This window comes from Schistocerca piceifrons, chromosome 1 (genome assembly GCF_021461385.2).
Source record: "Schistocerca piceifrons isolate TAMUIC-IGC-003096 chromosome 1, iqSchPice1.1, whole genome shotgun sequence".
NCBI lineage: Eukaryota > Metazoa > Arthropoda > Insecta > Orthoptera > Acrididae > Schistocerca > Schistocerca piceifrons.
Window position 1 is genome coordinate 210,094,246 of NC_060138.1, and position 24,577 is coordinate 210,118,822.

A 24,577-nucleotide genomic window follows, 5' to 3' on the forward strand; every position below is an offset into this window, starting at 1 on the left:
TTCTAACTGTAGTTTTCGGAATAATTTTCACAGGTAAGGTGGATTGTGTTTTTTTAAATCAATTTTTTGTGTGTGCTTAATAGTTTTCGAATGCTTTCTAATATCACACAATTTAGCATAAAACTCTGTTGCACATACTTGACATCTTGCCTTGGATAAGTCTCGAACGACTAGTTTCAGCCACCCATTGAATTCAGGTTCTGCTTTCCACGCATCCCGATATTTATGAGCGTACTGCTTCTTCTTCTGCGGTAAGTCCATTATGTAAGCCACCACAACATAAGTTTCACCAATTTATAATCACTGAAAATACATTAAAACTCAGGCGAACTAGAGGTCATGAAACAATCTACTCACTCGGTAACTCGATATCTGTCCTATTGTTCATTGTTTAAAACGTAATAATGTCTGAGATACCCCCACCGAATTGTTCTTACGTTACCACTGTGCATGTGGTAATAATTTGACCGCGAGTTAACATTTCGAAATACTAGAGGTTGCTGGACAGAGATGTATTTTATTATACTTAATATTACGTATGTTTTTTTCAATTCGAAAAATAAAGGGAGTTCAAAAGTTGAAGAATTATAGATCGATCCGATACCGACGATAACAGGCTAGTGGGTAATGAATAATGAATTGTTCTATAGTCAAGGTATTCTTACTCTGTAAGCAGTTCCCACATTCAGGTTTACTAAATGCTGAACAATGCTATATGATTTGTTAAGAACTTAATTTAACTTAGTAAATCTAGAACAAAGTCAGTGTAGTACCCATTATATAGTTAAAATCTGGCCCAAAATAGTTCTGATTTGTACTTCAAATGTCGTCAGTACTCCAAAAGTCGCCAGATAAGTCGCTAAATAATTTTTGTCGCTAAAAAGTTTTTTTTTTGTCGCTAAGACGAAGGCAAAAGTCGCCATTTCTGGCGACAAAGTCGCTAAATTGGCAACACTGGAGTCAGATGATACAGCTCCATTGCCATTTGCAGAAACCGAAGAGTGCCAGAACATAAATAAGCATGTTGAAAATCAAGGAAAATTTAATGAACGCGTCAAAAGGGAATTTGAGGCATTACGAAAGCAAGTCAAACAAATTGAAGGTGAAATCGCTGAAAAAGACAGCAGAAGAAATTTAGAATCACAGATAGCAGAGGGATTTGAAGAAAGTAATTTATTTCATTTACGAGAAGCAACAAGAGAGCGCCAGGCGCGCGAACTTGACAATAATCGTCATTGGGACTGGGACAGACGCGGTAGGTCTTTGTCGCCACGAGGAGTAAACTTCGACTATAAACACTTCTTAACTGTTCGGAAATTTAAGATATTTCGCAATTCTAAGAATGACATACATCCATGTTCATGGTTAGATCAATTTATGTACGTACTTCCACCAAATTGGCCACTAAGTCACAAACTGGAATTTATGTGTGGATATTTAGAAAACGAACCGGCGACGCGCATGCGCGCACTTATTAGAGATTGTAATAATCTAAATGATTTTTATCATACATTTCTATCGGCATATTGGTCCGAAAACACGCAAGACAGAGTCAAACACAGTCTTATTATGCAGCGTAATCTTAAACAGTCTGAGTTCCGCACGCCAGCAGAATACTTTGAAGACATGATTCGAAAGAATCAGTTCCTTTCCAACCCCTATAGCCCGACTGAATTAATTCGCATTTGTTTAACTAAGCTGCCACAATCAATAAGACAAATTGCTTTAGCTGGAAGATGTAAAGACGACATTGAGACTTTTAAGACTTTGCTACAAGAACTTGAGTATGACAACGACGACGGGACTTCTTGCAATTTTTTCAGTAACAGTAATTACAATAGATTTTCAGAGAAAAGGGATAGTGATCGGAACGGACGTTATATGGGTCATTTTGAGAATGACAGACGAAACAGACAGGACAATAGATACCAGCCTTATGACAATAACAGACGTTCTAACAGAAATTAGACAGACAATTATAATAACGGTAGTTCCTATCGGAATGATCAATCATACGGAAACAGTAATCGGTATCATCAAGACAGAAATTATTCATACAGTAATAGAAATTCTTTCTACAGAAATAACCAGGGTAGTAGATACAACAATAATTTCAGGAGTGACAGTCGAAATTACACAAGAAGTAGCCATGCAGACAGACAGGAAAATAGAAATTTTAATAACAGACACAACCAAGAATTTGTATCTAACAGACAGGAGGGACCTAATTGGCATCCTCCACGTGACAGAACTTCAGAGAGACAAGTGCAAATAGTAGAAATTGATCCGCGAAATGACGCGAATTATCAAAGACGTGACGCAAGCAATCGACAATGACTTGTAGCTTCGGCTTCTGGCAGCAATATAGACGGTTCAGAAAGTAATGACACTACGACTTTACACTACGTACGCCTGGAAGACGTGAGAGACATTTTGCTAGACGAAAAGGAAAATAATGTAGACGCATTTTTACATCCTGTTATTGAAGTATGTGTGGGTAAGAATAAGTTCACTGCAGTTTTAGATTCTGGGAGCCCACTGAATGTCATTAGTGAATCAGTTTTTCGTATATGTGTAAGAACTATTGCTTGTCCTGTGTTACCTGTTTCTAAAACTACAATTCGAGGAGCGATTTCTGGAAAAAGTGTGGAAGTCAAACAACAGACCAACTTAAATTTCATTTGTCAAGGATACGAATTTTCTGCTAATTTTATTATTGTTCCATTACTCAGTACACAAATTATATTAGGTATGGAGTTTCTTAACACACATAAGGCAATTTTGAACTTTAAGGAAGGAAGTGTGAATTTGACTGTTGCCGGAATGCCGAAATGTTTGAAATTTTTCGAGTGTTTAACAAGATCTGAATCAGATACAAAATGTTTAAGGTTTCTTACTTCTGATGATTTCGTTGAGCATTATGACGACAGTGTGTTTATTCATCACAATGACAATAGATACAGAGACGCGATGGATGATATAATTAATAGCGAAGAATTAATTAATGAAAAGGTAAAGAAAGCTGAAGTGCCAGATGACGTTGCACGAGAAGAGCTGCACCACATTTTGACTTCACAAGATACAGTATTTAGTCATCACACAGGAACTATACAAGGCTTACAATATTTATTTAAAGTAAAAGAACACACACCATTTCGGGGGGAAACGTACGCTATTCCTTTGGCTTACAGAGACAAGGTTAAGAGTGAACTTCAATACATGATAGATCAAGGCATTATTGAGCCAGCAGTCAGTCCTTATACCAGCCCATTACACGTTGTTCTTAAAAAGGATGGGTCAATTCGTTTGGTTCTGGATTCCAGACAGATAATAATATCATCATTCCTGAAACTGACCGTCCACAACATTTAGATGAACTTCTTCAACATTTCCATGGAATTAAAGTTTTATCCACGATTGATATGCGCGCAAGTTTTTGGCAAATAGAACTCCACCCTGATTGTAGAAAATATACTGCCTTTTTAGCCTTTGGTAACTGTTACCAGTTTCGGAAATTACCGTTTGGACTTACTGTATCTTCAGCAGCATTCATTCGTAGTTTAAACGAAATCTTACCTGTTTATCTTCGTGACAATATTACTTCATATGTTGACGACATTCTTATTGCTAAACGTTCTTGGAGTGAACACAACAAAATTTTGGATACATTATTACGTATTTTTGCAAGAGTTGGCATTACAGTGAACTTGGAAAAATCTGAATTTGGTCGTTCTCAGGTGAAATTTCTCGGTCACAATATTTCTACAAAGGGAATTCTTCCTTATTCAGAGAAATTAGACGCTATTCGTAATTATGCTGTTCCTACCACAAAACGCGGTGTTCGTAGTTTCCTTGGTGTCTGTAATTTTCTTAGACGCTTTGTTAGATTGGACAATTTGGCCACACATCGTTTATGTGAACTGTCGGGAAAGAATTCTAATTGGTGTTGGGATGAGGAAGCTCAGTCAGAATTTGAACAACTTCGTGATGCTTTAGTTGCTGCTCCACTTCTTTCACATCCGGATTTATCTAAAGATTTTTGTTTGTCGACGGATTCATCATACAAAGGCCTAGGTGCACTCTTATTTCAAGAGATAGAAGAAAACAGCGTTGTAGTACAGAAAACTATTGCATTTGGAAGTCGTGTTCTCTCTAAATCAGAAAAGAATTATTCGATTACGGAACTTGAAGCCTTGGCTGTTGTTTGGGCTTTCACAAAATTTCGCAGGTTTTTGTATGGCAGACATACTAAGGTTTACACCGATCATCGAGCTCTTGAATTTCTTATGTCAACAAAATTAACACATGGAAGATTGTCACGATGGGCGTTGTATCTACAGGAATTTGATTTTAGTATTGTTTACATACAGGGTTCTTCAAATATCGTTGCTGATGTTTTATCACGTGCACCTGTGGGTTTGAAACAAAGTGCTGAGGAGGACTGCAAAGAAAACAATTATTGTTTGATGTATATTCAAGCGGTTGCGTTTGAGAATTTTATTTCGTCTTCGCTTCGCTAAGGAGCAAAATAAGAATCCAATCTGGAAGGACATTAAGGAGAAGTGGAGGAGAAAGGAAAGCGTAGCGATTAGACAGCATCATTTAGTTCGCAATGATATTCTTTTTAAACGAAAATCGGTCGACAACTCTGTTTGGTTAGTTTGTATTCCTGATGAGTGGGTCAATAAATTGATTTGGTACACACATTTCAGTTATGCACACTTTGGTCCCAGAAAATGCTTTCATAAATAACGAGAAAATTGCTACTTCAGTAATATGGAAAAACGTATTCGATCTGTTCTTGCCAAATGCAAATTATGTCAAAAGGCTAAGCCGCCAACTATTTCTCACAGAGCACCGTTGTTTCCTATCATTCCAGCGAAATTAAAGGACATGGCTGCAGTCGATTTGTTCGGTCCATTGGTTCGTTCTACTAATGGTTTTGAGTACATTTTCGTAGCAGTGGAACTGACATCAAAATATGTGTGTTTTACACCTTTACGCAAAGCAACAGCTCGTTCAGTATCTAATGCTTTCATCAAACATTTTCTTAAAGAAGTGGGTCATGTTGATAAGGTTATATCAGATAATGGATCACAGTTTCGTGTTAAAATTTGGCTTCGTACTCTACGGCGTCGGAAGATTAAACCAATTTTCATTTCACTTTTTCACCCTCAGTCTAACGCTTCAGAGAGATGGATGAAGGAAATCATTAAATTGTGTCGACTTTATTGTCATCAGAATAACAGATCTTGGGATCAGTATCTTCATATTTTTCAAAACATTCTGAATGAACTCTCTAATGATTCAACTTCTTTACCGCCTCTACTGATATTAAAAAATAAAGTACCGACAAATCTCATTTCTGAAATCGTCCCTTTTCCACCTTCACGGAAACTGCGGAATTCTGAAGTTGTCAACCTGGCTCTACAAAATATTGCATCTGCGGCTGCTAGAAGAGAGAAATCAGCTAAACGTCCAGGTCGTTTAAAAACCGTGTCAGTTGGTCAAAAGGTGTTAATTAAGTCTCATCGTTTGTCTCATAAAGGAAAAGGTTTGTGTCGCAATTTTTTTTTGCTTTATAACGGTCCATATAGAGTTCGCAAAATCATTCATGATAACACTGTTGAAGTAGAAACTCTTAAATCTCGGCGATCTAAGGGGATGCATCATATATCGAACGTTAAAATTTTTGTGGACTGACATACTTTCGAGAAACTAACAGTTATACGTAAACACACGGGGAATGCAAGGATACCGCGCTGTGTTCCGGCGGCGGCACAGACTCAAAGCAACAGTCAAGTCTGCGCGGCGCACAAGGCAGTCGTGGACCGCAAACAATTACTTCCTACGTCACACGTACCTACAGCTGATCGAGCGCTCAGTGCAAATGCACTGACAGCCGTAAACAAATACACAGTCTAATTTCTCCGACTAAATTCAGTATAAAGCTATAGTGACTTGATGAATTATGTTATTAACGTTCAGTATTTTTCAGGATACGGTTGTATAAAATATTTAAGAACTTCAGGTAAATTCTGTGCGTGTCCGACGTTAAGACGACTTGCTATCGAGAAAATTTCAGGAAGAATGTAATTTCGAAGAAGAAACTAATAAACTAAAGAAAGGTAACTATTAATTGAGTTCATTTTTCAGGTAACATATTTCCACTTAGGTACGTACTTTAAACGTAATTTGCTGCTCGCAATTACGTGATTCATACTTTGTGCTAATTTTATGTTCTATGAATTTACTTGTGAAGCTACATGCTTGCGTACGTTAACTGATTTTGACAATGATTGATTAATGAACAGGGTTGTTATTTGTATATCATGCATCGCTTGGCTGCTATGCTTTTTCACTGATGTCAAATATTTTTATTATGTGCCTGTTGTGCTTATTTATTTAAATTGTCACCTGATTAGTTGTGCTGATATGGTTATGTATGCAGGTTATACTTTGTGACTTATCTGCTTGCGCCTTCATGTTTACATATTAAGATTACATATGAACATTTATTTGCTTATGCTGATATGATGCTAATGACCTGTTTATTACGTAAGATATATGTTTGCTGCTGTGCATATGGATTGCATATTTACACATTTCTGTTCTGTTGTCATAACTACTCTTCAATTTAGAATACAGCAATGCTGATGTACTGTGTACGAACATAGAGTTTAGGTCACACTATGGTATTAATTATAGATTGTTCGCTTGGCAGAGCCTCGTTGTAGGAACTGTGCTGCGTCCACTTGTTAACATTCTGTTCTCTACTGTTATATTTACGTACTATTGCATGTTTTGCTTACGCTCAGTGCCTTATATTTTTAAGATAAGAAAATGAACTGCTATAATTCGACGAACGACATTAGTACAAGAAACTTCATTGAAGTCACATGAGCAGGAGGTTTTATGAAAGCTGTATAAATTTATGATAGTAGGAAGGAAGCTAACGACATGACATACCAACACTAGGTTAGACCATTGACAGTTATTACACTGCATTCTTCGTGAGCAATTGAAATAGCAAGTGACACTTGACACAAAAAATACTCCACATGTTTGCTTCTGCCATGATTCTTGAAGTGGTGTACACACTGTGAAATATTATGATCATTCACACTCCGTAATCGTACTTAATTAGTGGCAGTTATTCGAACTAAAGTCTGTTAGAGGTCATGTATGCATTTCTTTTATTTTATGATGGACAAGGTAACCAAAATGTATCTTATAATTCATAATGAGTAGAAGATTTGGGTCAGATGGATTACACAGAGGTTGTGTGTGGACACTGTGTCTTCGGATTGCATGGGATGACGAATTGAAGTTTGCACTAGGATTTTATCTGTACTTGTTCGAGAAGACTGACTAGAGGAAAGAGTTGTTATGGAAGTGAGATGATATTAGCGATAAGGTTTATATGTATCGGTGTATTGAAGAGGTATTGTTGAGGTATTGAGATTATGTGAAGTTGATGATTATTGGAGTTTTGGTGGACAAGAGGTAAGGTAAATGATATTGATGATAAGATTTATATCTATCGACGTAAGAGGTATTATTGAAGTATTGAGATTATGTGATGCTGATGATTATTGGAGTTTTGGTGGATAAGAGGTAAAGTAAGTGAGGTGCATATTTTTTTTTGTTGGTCTATATGGAACAAGGAGGATGAAGATGGCAGACTAGAACACTCATGTGGAAAGAAGATTGTCTACACACACACTTTGTTAAATCACTAAGCAGTATTTACATATTTTTTTTGGAGAGAGGAAGTAATTGCATACCTTGGCTCACTGACAGTTGTTCAGCAACCGTACATTTTGATCTGGCTTGGCAAACATTGGTCTTGACATGATGACTATGACATTGACTTAACTATTATTGACTGCTATACATTGCTGCCACTACTACTTGATACACATGATGAACATCAAATTTTAACAGAATTGCATTTACACAGTTAACACTATTCAATTACACAGTTGTACTTAATGTGGATGGAAGATGAGTGAGTGTGTTTTGTGTGTTTTCCCTTCCTAATCCCAGATAAGTGGTACCGACTTATCTCCTAAATATTATTTCACTTGTTTGTTGTGGCTTGCACTGACACCAATAAATATTACAGGTTTACTGATATTTGTATATTTGTAATAGTTAATATGACAATTATCTGACATCATTTGTGTGTTTGTTATAATTTGTATGTTTAGTGTAAGAGTATTGAGAATAATTTTGTAAAAGCAATTGTGTGTGCATTCAAACTGTTGTTCACACCTGCACCTGTTCAACATTGATGTGTGACACTTAGAAATGTTTAATTTCTGCTGATGAGCTGTGTGATTAGTGATAGTGAATATTATGGACTGCTGTCTGCACCTGCTCAACATCGCTGGGTGCCACTAATGGACTGCTTATACTGAAATGATGTCACTTGTTGGTGTCTGCACTTGTTCAACATTGCTGGGTGCCACTAATGGAACTGCTTCTACTGAAATAATGTCACTTGTTGGTGTCTGCACTTGTTCAACATTGCTGGGTGCCACTAATGGAACTGCTTCTACTGAAATAATGTCACTTGTTGGTGTCTGCACCTGTTCAACATTGCTGGGTGCCACTAATGGAACTGCTTCTACTGAAATAATGTCACTTGTTGGTGTCTGCACCTATTCAACATTGCTGGGTGCAACTGATGGAACTGCTTCTATTGAAATGATGTCACTTGTCGGTGTCTGCACCTACTCAACTTTGCTGGGTGCCACTGTAGGAACTGTTTCTACTGAAATGATGTTACTTCTTGCTGTTTGCACCTGTTGACCATTGCTGGGTGCTACTGCTGGAACTATCAACTACTTGTTGTTTTTTTTTTAATCATTGAAAGCATTTTATGTGAACATTTGTATGAACTGATTTTTTGTGTATTGTGTAAACTATTATGTAAAGTCACATGTATGAAAGAATTTGTATTGCTTACTGTATTTTATATATTAGGTTATTGAAAGGTCAGTGCAAAGCCAAAATTTTATCTAATTATGTGATATTTACGTATTAATATTACCTTTTGTTTTTGTCTGTATTTTTGAGGACGAATTTGGTGGTATTTTCACCACCAATGCTGGCAAAAATACCATCAAATTCTGGCCCGTGGAGGAAGGGCATATGAAAGGTGGCTACACTGAGCCACAGCGCCAGAGATTGCGCCAAAGAGTTTTATTCCGCCGCCTCCACTGGCAGTGCTTGCTGAGATGTCGTAGTGAAGAGTTCTTGTCGAGAAGTCGTGGTGGAGAGTGCTTATCGAGATGTGGTAGTAGTGAGTCGGTGTTGAGATGTTGTAGTAGGGAGTGCTTGTTCCATGTTTTATGCACTTGTTTGATGGGCTAGACAGCACATGTTGTTCGAATGGAGATATTGTAATGATCAGAGTGCTTTTCGTCAATATATATGAAGGTAAAAAAATTCCCTTTTCTTTTTATTATTTCAGTGTCTTAAATAATGCGTCATTACAGGTTCAGTCAACAAAGCATCTGGCTTGTGTTCTTGTATTAGAGCGTAATTCTGGTTTTCTTGCAATTATAGTATTTCTATTTTTTTTAATTACTTCAGTATAAATGGTATTTAAAATTTCTTGTCTTATTGAAGAAGAACCGTGCCAGATGTGTACGTTGAATCACACTTCCACACACAGAACAGTTACACTTGTGCTTTGGTTTCGAACGTTTTATAGTTGCTGGGGACTTAATTAATTAATTGTGTTAACGGAAATTTTCTTTCATTCTTTGTTGCTATTCTATGCAGTCAGATTGCGTATTATACCAGTCAGGGCCAACCGTTTACGAGACTTCGTAATCGGACAGACAACTACTAAAAATTAAAAGTATTTGCATTTAATATCTATATAATTAAGCCCCCATGCACTACACACCGTCATCTGAAAATCCAGAAACTTGTTAAAACTATTAACAGGCAACATCTGTAGTCTGTGTCCTTGTGGCACTATCCTTGACTCATCTCTCATCCCTCTCATTACAGCCTGTGAAATGTTAGCCGAATCTTTAAATCTTGCAAATCTCCTTTTATCGGAAATAGACAAGACATGTTGTACAGTGATGCCAGTGAATCCTCTCCAGTGAATCAGAACGCCATATAATTGCGCATCTTAAGTAGTGAATTGTTCGGGAACACTCACTTAAACTGCTGGACTGCTACGGTCGCAGGTTCGAATTCTGCGTCGGGCATGGATGTATGTGATGTCCTTAGGTTGGTTAGGTTTAAGTAGTTCTAAGTCTAGGGGACTAATGACCTCAGATGTTAAGTCCCATAGTGCTTAGACCCATTTGAACTATTTGAACACTCTCTTGCTGGGATCCGTCTGTATAAACAACAATAAAGCTGTGGTACATGCTTAAAATGTGTAAAAACATAATCTGGAGTACAAATTTTCTTGTACTGTGTCCAGCTTAAAATCACCAGGCGCTGAAGCCCAGACCCCCATTCTGCGAAACACACCACATTCCACCGCTGCACCACGTGGTGGTCGCTGAAGCATGCACAGAGCCTACGGTGACAGAGAGCTGGTGATGCTTACCAGTCCCCAGCTCAGGAAAACCGGGGTCGCCAACCCTGTACACATCAGATAAATCTGAGTCCCTGAGGGGCTTTCTCCATGAATTGTGAATTGGCGGATGACGTTCTTCCGCAGTCCCTGTATATCGTGTAAATCTTCAATACAGTGCCTCTTAAAACGCATGTCGGCTTACTTGGATACGGAAACACTCACCATATGAACTTAAAAAAGCTAAACTCTGCCCAAACAGGTATTGGAAGGCCCAAAGTTACCGACCGGTCGCCGTGTCATCCTCCCAGCCCAGGGGCGTCACTGAATGCGGATACGGAGGGGTATGTCGTCAGCACACCACTCTCGTGGCCGTCGTCGGTTTTCGTGTCCGGAGCCACTATTTCTATGGGTGTATGTGTCTGTGTGTGCATGTAGTGAATGGGAAGTTCTATAGGTTGGTTTTATCTGCTAATTCTACACTGTACCAACCTATAGAACTCCACCCCACCACATGCACACACAGACACATACATCCATACACACACATAGAACTAAAAGTAAATAAATAAATAAATACATGAAACTATAATAATAATGATAAATCCTCAAACCTACCTACTCCCCCCCCTCCCTCCCTCCCTCCCTCCCTCTCTCTCATACGAACACACACACACACACACACACACACACACACACACACAAACTCTGAGAAATTCAAAACTACCGCCAAATGACATCTTCAACTGTTCCACTGTCTGCCATCTTGTTTTCACAACTTCTACTGTTCCACTGTCTGCCATCTTGTTATCACAGCTGATAGATAGTGACAGTGATAACTCAAAACACTGACTTTGACAATGAAGAAGATGACGAAAAAAGAAACCGTACGTGAAAAATAGTTCGGAAATCGTAATTTTTTGCGTAAATGTTTTGCCTACGTTAAACTGTATATAGTTGCAGGTGACAAACTGTAAAGAAAAACACTCACTAAAAACGTAATACAGCAGGAAAACCACACCATGTGTTAAGAAGGTATGAATACACAATTTCATGTGCTCCTAAAAACCTGTAATTACGATTTAGAAACTAATACTTGTATGTATTCAAACAGTAAAGAACATTCCTTATGTTTAACAACCATAACAATAAAAAAACCACTGCTGATGCTGCAACTGCATTGAAACATGTCTGGGACAAGAAACAAAATCGTGTTTTGCTAAAGGCGGACCCCACTCAAAAACGTATGTTATTGTTACACCAATGTATTTGTATGAGCTGACCGATTAGAATTATGACTCATCGATATTCTAGTCATGAGGTCACTAAGTTCTTGCGATTTGTGAAGTGTTCAACATATTTCTGAACATTTAAAGCAAGTTACCGAACTTAGCATCACTTTGAAATCTTTTCAATACTCGAGTGAATGTTTCTGCAGCATTATTTCACACACTGCTTAATTATAGATAACGACCTGATCAGCCCAAAGTTTGAGGTTACTGTTGTATGGATGGTTATTAACATACCACGTGCAACAGCTGTCCCTACACACTTTTGTGGGGCACACCTGAAGTTAGTAGTACATCTGTCGACGACTCTTTATCCAAGGCGAAATGCTGCGTCCTTCCAATCGAGATGTCCTCTATCCAGCCACAAGTTTCGCCTGATATCGCACACGATCCCACTTTTGATAGTAAGCTTAGGTATGATACTGGGTCAAATGTTCTTCGTAAGTGAAGGAATACTGCATCTACTTGAATGGCTGATACATAACTACAGTAACAAAAGACGAGTGCAGTGCTCATTGCTTTCAAAAATTAGTAAATGGATATCCTTTTATTTGGCCTCTATGCACAAGGACAGTGAAGTACACAAATTGGATACACAACAGGTTATATTTTTTATGCGTCGTGTAACAAAGACAAATTAAAGGATCTAAGTCAAGGCTGAGACTAGTAGCTATTTTTTGCAGTGAAGGTTGATGTAGATCACGATCACAATAAAATTCGCGCACAGTGAAGTCCTATGCGAATCAGACCAAATTACAAAATTATGCTAACATAGTTGGGGAGGTACCAAAATTGTCGAGGACTGTATGGAGTAAGCGCAACGAGACTTGCTTACCGAGGCAGCTCACGAAATTAAAGTTAATCTTACAACAAGAAGCCATAAATTATAAACAAATTAAGCAACACAAGTTGTATGCGAAGTAAGCAAATAATGAGCTTCATAGGATATGGATTGTGCTATCCCGGTTGTGCACTTACATTCCCATAAAAAGACAGCGTGTACCGATCAGCACCAGAGAGCAGCCAGAAATGATCCCCTCACTGCGGCAGCCCAGAGCAGAATGCAAGGAATCTAAGATCACATTCCTGCAATGTCTACTTTGTAAAAGCTCTATATGAAGAGGATGACTCCACGCCATTGCCAACATGACGTGCGAGAACAGTTGTTAAATTCAAGAAATAAACTGGGAGAAGCACAAGTAAGTTCCTTTCTTTTTCGTATAAGATACATTTTTTTTTAAAACGAAGTTGGTAATGGCCCGAAGCAGTGTCTTCTTGATTGGCCAATTTTATGCACCAAGAACACTGTCCATAACGACAGAATACTACTGGATGAATCAAATATTTAGAGCAAACACAACCGTCTCTGCCACACTGAAAGGATGATGCCGCGGCGTCTGGCGCTTTGAAGGCAAAAATGTCATGTTCAGCTATTCTGTGTGGGCCATAGCCTTCACTGATCACAGCGAATGCAGGCACCCACCCGACTTTCAGTAGCTGCAGAGTGGATGGCTTCCGACTTTTGTGAAACTGCCAGTATCCCCAGAGGAGGCCCTCTTGACTTGTTGGGATTCGCAGACTGCCTTCTGAGCCGTGGCGCCATGGAGTTATTGGCTGTTCTGTCAGGCATCACTGGCTCCGGTGTAGTATCGACTACCCCTCTTGCTGCTCCATTGCTACTATCTACGAGGAAGAGAGAGTTGGTATTTGTGGGTTGTGCCCTTACAAGGTCTTTGCTTGCCGATGTATATACACGGGGTTCGCTGACCAGAGAGAAAAGCCCGAAGTTTGGGGATTGTCGGTAGCGTCGCGACAAGAGGTGGTCACGAGATCTGAGCGGCCGAAGCCACAAACTGCCCAAGGAGGACATGAGCAGAGCGTAGATACCGGAGTACTTCACCGGGGTCAGCGTCGACTACAAGAAGCAGGCCGACATTCCGGCGGTTGGTTGGCAACATTCGTGTCGGACGGCCGGTCGTGGCCTGGCTGCCCTATTCTACCCGGCTTTTATCGGCACCTTCCAGTAACCATTGCGACGCATCGTGGATCCATGGAACTGTTTGCTGATAAAGGGGAGTAACATTCTGTAATCTTCGTGGTGATTTGTGTCATTGTCTACCTGCCCTCATTATTTTCTGGTATGTTCTCGACCCACAGTTTTACTCGGTCGGCTCTTTGGTCGTAAATATAGACTGTAGTATTATACTAAGACACTAGTTGTCGTTTGAAAATTTGTCCCGCTACTATATTGCCTTTCCTTTCTGGTTTGTATCCGATCATACTGTTCTAATGAATCAGTTCCTGGTCGTAAATACAGCCGGAACAGGTAGCTGTTAAAAAAAAAGAGGGACCTTGTGATTAGATTTAGATGTGAACCGATTCAATTCTTTGATTGTAATTACATTTCTCAGTAATGAGAGCAACCTGTTGTACTAAGCTGTTCGTTGACGTGTCTGAAAGACCGGGTTATTACTGGTGTGTGTCAGCTGTACCTTGTCGTTCCAACGAGTGAGTTCTCTCGTAATAAGTGTTCACAAGTAATGTTTTAAGACGTTCCTTCAGAGCGGTCTTAACAACTGACAATCAGTTTAACTTCGAAAATATTAATAGCCATCTGTCACCAGGATTTAGTCAAAATAAAATTTTCAGAAGGAATCCAGTCGCACGTTGGTTGCCGTCCGGCGGTCTTGTAATCATTGTCGTATTGTTGGCTGATTTGATTTCTTTTGCAAAAGCTTATTCAACTTAAGGTTTAAGAGCAAAAGAATGTTTCAAATTTGTTCATTTTGTTGAAGAATATTTTATGGTTGTACATATTGTTGAATAAACAGGTTGTGTGGAAAGACAGTTACATTGGTGGGGCCTCCCTTTCACGTTTTCCTTAATTCCAGTAACTACCACATATCTCCTACTGCTGACAAAAGAAGACGTAGGCATGTTTCCGGTGTCACAACAGCCCAACCTGGCGAGTGCGAGACTACCTTTTCCAACGCACCACTCAGGTATCCTGACTAAAATAAACGCAAAATAGCGGCAGAAAATCAATTACGATAGGCATGCAATAAGTATTGGAACACTTATTTTCTGAAGGCAGGCTGGTTTTATTTAGGATTCCAATACGCCCTGGTATTCCCCAATCTTTTGGGTAAAAAATTGTTTGCCTACATGGTACCAATCTACTGATCGACGTCAGGTAGATCGTCTTGCTGCGTCAGTAACCCCCCCCCCCCCATTATCAATGTAATGCTTCCGGTGGAGTGCGTCCTTCATTGGACCAAACAGATGGAAGTCGGAAGGTGTAAGATTCGGGCGGTAGGGTGGATGAAGAATAACGGTGCAATGAAGTTTTGTGAGCTCTTCTCGAGTGCGAAGGCTTGCGTGAAACGTTGTGTTGTCTTGGAGAAGGAGAAGTTCGTTTATATTGTTGCGGCAATGTACACGCTGAACTCGTTTCTTCCATTTCCCGAGGGTATAACAATGCACTACACAGTTGATCGTTGCACCATGAAACAGGACACCAAGTAAAATAACCCATACATGGTCCCAAAAGACCATCGTCATGACTTGAGTGGATGAGGGTATGGCTTTGAACTTTTCGTTCGGAGGAGAGGTCATGTGGTGCCACTCCATTGATTGCTGGTTTTTTTTTTTCATTTCAAAGTGATGAACCAGTGGTTTCATCACCTGGGATGCTACTGACAAAATTTTGTCACTGTTAGCCTTGTAGCACGCAAGCAGTTCCGCACAGAAGGTCCTTTGTTGTTCTGTATTGTCTTGTGTTAGGAAGTGTGGAAACCAGCGAGCGCCTCTGAGTACCCCAACTGGTGGAGCGTGTGTCAGCACTGTCAACAGAATCGCCGAGTTGAGCAGCGAGGTATTTGATTGTGATTCGTCGATGACATGGAATGAGTGTGTCCTCACGTTCCATCACTGCAGGAGTCAACGCAGCGTGTCGCCTGCCGGAACGTCGAACATCGCACAGTTCAGAGCAACGGCGTTGCGATGACGACTCACCGTACTTTTGTTCATTTCCAGGTCTCCGTAGACATTCTGCAAGTGCCTACGAATATCTGCGATGCTTTGCATTCCATCGAAAGAAACTCAATGGCAGGTCTCTACTCTGATCGTACCCCAATACAGATGCTATTTTGAAGGCTGTGTATAGCGCCACCACCTGTCGGAACTTCATGGAATTATAGGGTTTGAAGGGTGAAAACTCCACGATGTCTTAAAATAAATTTACCGAGCGAGGTGGCGCAGTGGTAGCACACTGGACTCGCATTCGGGAGGACGACGGTTCAATCCCGTCTCCGGCCATCCTGATTTAGGTTTTCCGTAATTTCCCTAAATCGTTTCAGGTAAATGCCGGGATGGTTCCTTTGAAAGGGCACGGCCGATTTCCTTCCCAATCCTTCCCTAACCCGAGCTTGCGCTCCGTCTCTAATGACCTCGTTGTCGACGGGACGTTAAACACTAACCACCACCACCTACAATAAATTTCACACTTTTCAACCGAAACTGGCCGAGAAAAAATGTTTTGCATTGCTGATTGAACACCCTTCGTAATATCGCATGGTGATATATGGCATTGACGTCACATCATGACTGTGACGTCACACTTTCAATTTATCATGAGGGAGAGAAGCGAACTGGGTTTCACATGCCCGACATCTTCGGAATCGGGCCCGTCTGGCACCGTGAAAGTCATTCTGTTCGAGCCGCGTCGGTGGAAGGAAACTACGCCCCATTATCCTTTAGAGTTCTCTACTTCGTGCCGAAATAGCGCTGGAGATAGCAGCGGAGCAACATACGTCGCCCTTTAAAGTGAAAGACAAGGGAGAAGCTGAGACGGTGAGCACGTGGAGACAGTTGGAAGACGGCGCGCAGTCGCTTAACAAGGTTCCCGGAGCTAGGTGCCCGCGGCGAAAGTTGCCGCTGCTACTTTACTGGCGCTTCGTTTCCCGCGACCCAGTTATCCGCGCAGCGCTTAGTTACTGCAGGGGCCCGACGGGGGCGGTGCAGGGAGGAGGGGGCGGAATTACCAGCGAGACGTGCCCTGGGCGCCGCCCTAACGACTGCGCCCCGTCGTCTGCACGCGCCGACACGACTGCGCAGACGGCAGTGGCGAAACTCACAGGCGGCAGCTGGCGCTACACAGCCAGCCGTCCTGCTTAATGTTCAGCGGAGGAGGGAAAGAAGGAACGCGTCTTGCTCGAGCAGTACTGCACTGTTCTCAGGCCGGTTAAAGTAGCAAAAGCAGTCCGGAACCAGTCAGTGAACTCTGTACTGATAATGTCAAGTGGTCGAATTCCGTGATTAATGCTTGTTAGGAGGCGCTCCATTCGAGAAAGTCCGCTTCGGGCCACGGTGGGGAAAAAAATATCGGCAGTGGCCGCGCAGAACACCGTAGCTGGGAGGCGCGCAGAGGGCAGGGCAAGCGTTTCGACAGCAGTAGTGATGGAGGTTACGGGGAGACGTTGTAGGACAACTGAGAGGATGTTTCCAGAACGAGAGTGTGCGCTGAAATGAAACTTCCTGGACCGGGCGTGAGTCGTGCTTCGGTAGCTCAGATGGTAGAGCACTTGCCCGCGAAAGGCAAAGGTCCCGAGTTCGAGTCTCGGTCGGGCACAGAGTTTTAATCTGCCAGGAAGTTTCAACTGAGGGGAGCTGGAGGGGAATTTCCGTTCTAAACCGAAGCCTACACTCGCATTTTTTGTAAATTTTAAGTTTCCACGCTTACACGTGCATGGTGACCATTCAAAAAGCTCTGTCAGCTCTGCTTTGATTAGTATCCAACAAGAATTCAGCCGAAAATGCAGCGATTTATTTTCGCCTGGCATTTTAACCATTTGTAACTTTCCGAGAAGCATCGTAAAGGCAAGTTTTGGGTAAAACCTAAATATTTCTCTGGATGCCATTTTAAAATTTACTTCTTTTTCCAAAACACAGCGGAGTTTACACTGTTACACCTCACTAGCATGTTTTGCAGACGCAACTGCAAGAGAATTCGGAAACAATAATTTATTAAGTGAGAAACTAAGGAAAAATAAGGTCAGTGGTTTATGAAGAAGCTCATCATCCATACAAGAAACCTGTAATGTTTTCACCTGTATTGTTCCAAAATCTAAAGCATTTCTCGTTTCACCAATTATCGAGGGTCCTTAAAATTAATTTTTTAATGATTAGTCTGTAGTTTATGGAATAACACGGTAGATAATGAAGTTTTGCATAACAACGGTATGGAAAAATACTATCCTCTTTGAATGCTATCATTTGCTAAAATCACGTTTCGATATCTGAAAGCCGGCCGGGGTGGCCGAGCGGTTCTAGGCACTACAGTCTGGAGCCGCGCGACCGATACGGCCCCAGGTTCGAATCCTGCCTCGGGCATGGATGTGTGTGATGTCTTTGAGTTAGTTAGGTTTAAGTAGTTCTAAGTTCTAGGGGACTGATGACCTCACAAGTTAAGTCCCATAGTGCTCAGAGCCATTTGAACCATTTTTGATACCTGAAACTGTGTATGAAATACGATGACTGTTGTGGATCTTTCACCAATAAACACTGCTGCAGATGGGATTCCGCGTGCAGCAATGTAGGGACCAAACAGCAACCATCTCCATGCCGTGTTCCATATCTCACTGTTGGCACTCCTTATCATGGTGTACAACGATGTACAGGCACTGGGCAAATCCAATCCCAAGTATCAGCTTGTCATAGAGTATAGTGTGTTTCACCACACCAGATCACCCATTAGAACCGTAACTCTTTACAGCATCTCACGCGTCATTTAGCCTTGACTACGGAAATGTCCAGCTTATGAGAAACATATGCGTTGTAAATATTCTTTTTAACTGACCACATACGGTCACCTCGTTAGATGGACTGCTTCATAACTCACAAGTGGTTCCTTCCGCTGTTTTCATGCTGCTTTTTTACAGCCACTCTCTGCAATGCTGGAGAGTCCGTGTCTGTCAGTACAAGCGTTTCTTGTAGTCCTGCTTTAGCTGCTGTAGTTCCTTCGCATTTCCACTTCACAATCGCATCACGAACAGTACACTTCGGCGGCTTTACAAAGGTTGGAATGTCTCTGATGAATTTGTTGCTCAACGTTACGTGCTGTGACTACTTTACTTTCGATGTCACTGAGCTCGTCTGATCGGTCAGTTCTGCTTTCACTTTTTCTCTACTGTCTACGCAGTACTCGCCGCCTCCTTTATATTAGCGTATGCACCTCTCGTGAGATCTTGTAACTACTGTATCGTTACATAGGGCTGTCCGGATAGATTTGATCAAATAGTGTATCAAGACGCGATTTATGTGTTCACACTCCTGGGAACTACGTCGTAGAATATGAGTATTACTGTAATTGTTTTTTCACCCAGTCGACTCTGGTTGTTGGACCGTTGTCGTGCACGTGCCTGGCCACCAGACCGTTCCCACCAGAGCCACACGCATTTATATGGTGTAGATGCAGGAAATGTTACGGATTTTCATGTTGGCGACGCACTGTGCTGCCGCTACAGTGCCGCGCACACACTTTCCTTTTCGCTGCGATTGCTCGACTCATCTGCTTTCTTTCCCAGCTCACATGTTTTGGAGAGGCTACCATATAATTTCTGTAGCAGTTATATTTATGAGAAATAAGCCACTTGTTACTCTATGTACAAGGGACAAAACAAATTAGCGTTTCTAAACTTTGCGCGCCACAGAATCCGCGTGCATCCTCTTGAGAGTAGTGGATATCAAGATTCTTCCCTTTTTACATCTACATCTACAACTACAGGACTACTCTGCAATTCACATTTAAGTGCTTGGCAGAGGGTTCATCGAACCACAATCATACTATCTCTCTACCATACCACTCCCGAACAGCGCGCGCGAAAAACGAACACCTAAACCTCTCTGTTCGAGCTCAGATTTCTCTTATTTTATTTTGATGATCATTCCTACCTATGTAGGTTAGGCTCAACAAAATATTTTCGCATTTGGAAGAGAAAGTTGGTGACTGAAATTTCGTAAATAGCTCTCGCCGCGACGAAAAACGTCTTTGCTTTAATGACTTCCATCCCAACGCGCGTATCATATCTGCCACACTCTCTCCCCTATTACGTGATAATACAAAAAGAGCTGCCCTTTTTTGCACCCTTTCGATGTCCTCCGTCAATCCCACCTGGTAAGGATCCCACACCGCGCAACATTATTCTAACAGAGGACGAACGAGAGTAGTGTAAGCTGTCTCTTTAGTGGACTTGTTGCATCTTCCAAGTGTCCTGCCAATGAAACGCAACCTTTGGCTCGCCTTCCCCACAATATTATCTATGTGGTCTTTCCAACTGAAGTTGTTCGTAATTTTAACACCCAGGTACTTAGTTGAATTGACAGCCTTGAGAATTGTGCTATTTATCGAGTAATCGAATTCCAACGGATTTCTTTTGGAACTCATGTGGATCACCTCACAGTTTTCGTTATTTAGTGTCAACTGCCACCTGCCACACCATACAGCAATCTTTTCTAAATCGCTTTGAAACTGATACTGAAACTGATGAGCTTACTAGACGGTAGATTACAGCATCATCTGCGAACAACCTAAGAGACCTCCTCAGATTGTCACCCAGGTCATTTATATAGATCAGGAACAGCAGAGGTCCCAGGACGCTTCCCTGGGGAACACCTGATATCACTTCAGTTTTACTCGATGATTTGCCGTCTATTACTACGAACTGCGACCTTCCTGACAGGAAATCACGAACCCAGTCGAACAACTGAGACGATACCTCATAGGCCAGCAGCTTGATTAGAAGTCGCTTGTGAGGAAAGGTGTCAAAACCTTTCCGGAAATCTAGAAATACGGAATCAACTAGAGATGTCCTGTCGATAACGACCATTACTTCGTACGAATAAAGAGCTAGCTGCGTTGCACAAGAACACTGTTGAATGTAAATCAGTCAGCCGTAAACAAGACCCACCACAGGCTGACCTCCACTCTCAGTGTCCTACTCGATGATGTTAACCGCTGTAGCTGAGGACCTGGGCTGCGGCTGAGCTGTTGCATGCTCAGCACTATATTGACCTCAGTGCTGCTCTGCAGCAGTAGAGGTGTGGTCTTCAGGAATGCCGCTCATACGTCGCAGTGGACTGTAGCAAACACTCGCTCATGTTTGTGGTATCGATTCATGTTCCGGCTTTGATGTGCCACCGTGACCTCTGGACAGTACCACAAATTTGGCACTAGTTAGGGCTATCCAGATAGATTTGATGAAATAGTGTAGCTAATTACATGTTTTATTGGAGTGTTCGCTCTCCTGGGGTCCCCCATCATAGAACATGATGTTGTTGTGCTTTCAGCGAGGTTCCTCTGGTTGCGTGTCTGTTGTCGCGCGGTTACACAGCAGCAGACTTTTCTCACCAGCGCGACACGCATTCGCACACTGAAGCGTCAAAGAAATTGGTGTAGGCATGCGTGTTCAAATACAAAGAAATGTAAGAAGCAGAATACGGCGCTTGCGGTCGGCAACGTCTATATAAGACAATTAGTGTCTGGCGCAGTTATTAGATCGGCTACTGCTGCTATAATGGCAGAATTAAGTGAGGTTGAACATGGTGTTACAGTCGGCGCACGAGCGATGGGACAAAGCATCTCCGAGGTAGCGATGAAGTGGGGATTTTGCCGTACTACAGTTTCACGAGTGTACCGTGAATATCAGGAATCCGGTAAAACATCGTATCTCCGACATCGCTGCGGCCGGAAAATATCCTGCAAGGAAGGGACCAATGCCGACTGAAGGGAAACGCTCAACGTGACGTAAGTGCAACCCTTCCACAAATTGTTACAGATATCAGTCCTGGGCCATCAACAAGTGTTGCATGGGGGCTTAATTAAATATGATTGAAAATAATTTTTATTTTTCGTAGCTGTATGTCCGATTACGCTGTTTCGTAATCGGTTGGCCCTGACTAGTATTATTACGCTATCTGACTGCAAAGAACAACAACAAAGAATGAAATGAAAATTTTCGTTAACACAATTAATTAATTAAGTCTCCAGCAACTATGAAACCTACGAAACCAAAGCACAAGTATAACTGTTCTGTATGTGGAAGTATGACTCAACGCACATCTGGCACGGTTCTTCTTCAACAAGACAAGAATTTTTAAATACCAATTTTACTGACGTGATAAAAGAAAATTACAAATACTATAATTGCGTAATGGAAGCAGAATTACACTCTAATACAAGAACACAAGCCAGATGCTTTGTTGACTGAACCTGTAATGACGCATTATTTAGGACACTGAAATAAAAAGAAACGGAGTTTGTTACCTCATTTATATTGATGAAAATCACTCTAATCCTTACAATATATCTCACACCGTCTCTCTACTATCACATCTCAACCAGAACTCTCCAACATCACATCTCAGCAAGCACTGCATACAAACACTCTCTGCTACGAGTTCTTAACAAGTACTGACTACCACGAGACCTCGACAGGCACTGACTACTACGAGCTCTCGACAAGCACTGACTACCACGAGCTCTTCACAGGCATTCACTACTACAAGCTCTCCCCAAGCACTGTGGAGGGGGCTTAATAATACTCTTTGGCGCAATCTCTGGCGCAGTGGCTCAGTGTAGCCACCTTTCAGTGTCAGCATGCGAACCATTCAAAGAAAGAGCTACCTGTGTATTCTTGATGATTGCACGAAACAAAGCTTTACGCCTCGCCTTGGCCCGTTCAAAATGGTTCAAATGGCTCTGAGCACTATGGGACTCAACAGCTGTGGTCATAAGTCCCCTAGAACTTAGAACTACTTAACTAACCTAAGGACATCACACACATCCATGCCCGAGGCAGGATTCGAACCTGCGACCATAGCGATCCCTCGGTTCCAGACTGTAGCGCCTAGAACTGCACGGCCACTACGGCCGGCCTTGATGACTGGAAACATGTTGCCTGGACAGACGAGCCTCCTTTCAAATTTTATCGAGCGGATTGACTTGTACCGGTATGGAGACAGCCTCATGAGTCCATGGACCTTGCATGACAGCAGGTGACTGTTCAAGCTGGTGGAGGCTTTGGAATGGTGTGGGGTGTGGACAATTTCAATGATATGGGATCCCTGATACGTCTGGATACGACCCCGACAGGTGACATGTACGTAAGCATCCTGCCTGATCACCTGCATCCGTTCGTGTCCATTGTGCATTCCGACTTACTTGGACAATTGCAGCAGGACAATGCGACACCCTACAGATCCAAAATTGCTGCAGAGTGGCTCGAGGAACACTGAGTTTAAACACTTCCGCTGGCCACTAAATTCCCCAAACATGAACATTATTGAGCAAATTTGGTATGTCTAGCAACGTTTGTTCAGTAGAGATTCCCTCCCCCTCGTACTCTTACGGATTTATGGACAGACCAGCAAAGTCCATGGTATCAATTCCCTCCAGCACTACTCGAGACATTAGTCGAGTCCAGGCCACGTCGTGTTGCGGCACTTCTCCGTGCTCGCGGGTACCCTACACCATATCAGGCAGGTGTGCCAGTTTCTTTGGCTCTTCAGTCTCAGATGTTGTAGATCCTAGATATCTCACGAATTTTTACGTAGGCGCGGTGCAGTGCCGTCGTAACGGTGTCGCCTGCAGTCTTTCTCTTTCCCGACGGCTGCTCAACTCATCTGCTAAGGCGGGCCGCATCCGCCGCCCACGCAATGGCTCGTTCATTTTAACGCTCCGCACCGCACCGGTTGGCGGCACAGCCCCCGTCCCCTCCCCCCTGTCTGCCTCGGCGGCTCGTTACGAGGGACGTACCATTAATTAATGATCGTAAAATAACTGGGGCGTGCAAACTGCGCGCCTCTGTGTTTGCGCACTTGCCGCTGCGCGGTGCGGCGGGCGGCCGAAAGATTTATTGTGTAGCGGCGGAAGCCGCGGCGCTGACAATGGCGAGCGCCGCTGCGCGGCCGGCCGGCCGTTTGGATTTCGCGCGCGTTGTGAATAAATCACGCGGAAGAAACCCGTTGCCGCCTAGCCCCGCCTCGCATTAATCAGGACGTGCGCAACTACTGTGCGCTTGGCGCCCGCTGCGCCCCGCGTTTCCATTCGAACGGAGGCGGCGCTGCAGCCGCGGTCGCTCATCGCCTCCTCCGTAAATCAGCACATTCCGTGTCAGCGGTTTTCGCTCGCCGATCCCGCAGCAGCGGCCGTCGCGGCAATGCTGTCACGGTTTGCGCGGGTAACGCGCCGATGAGAAGATGAAACTCAGGTTTACTGCGCTGGAAACGAGCGTGTGCTGTTCTGTTGCTTCTCAGTCCCTACAATCTCCGCGCAGTTTCCGTAACCCATCTTACTAATAAATATCCTGCCTTACTATACTACTGGCCATTAAAATTGTTACACCACGAAGATGACGTGCTACAGACGCGAAATTTAACCGACAGGAAGAAGATGCTGTGATACGCAAATGATTAGCTTTTCAGAGCATTCACACAAGGTTGGCGCCGGTGGCGACAGTTACAACGTGCTGACATGAGGAAAGTTCCCAGCCGATTTCTCATACACAAACAGCAGTTGACCGACGTTGCCTGGTGAAGCGTTGTTGTGATGCCTCGTGTAAGGAGGAGAAATGCGTACCACCACTTTTTCGACTTTGATAAAGCCTATCACGTTGCGGTTTATAGTATCGCTACACTGCTGCTCGTGTTGGTCGAGATCCAATGACTTTTAGCAGAATAT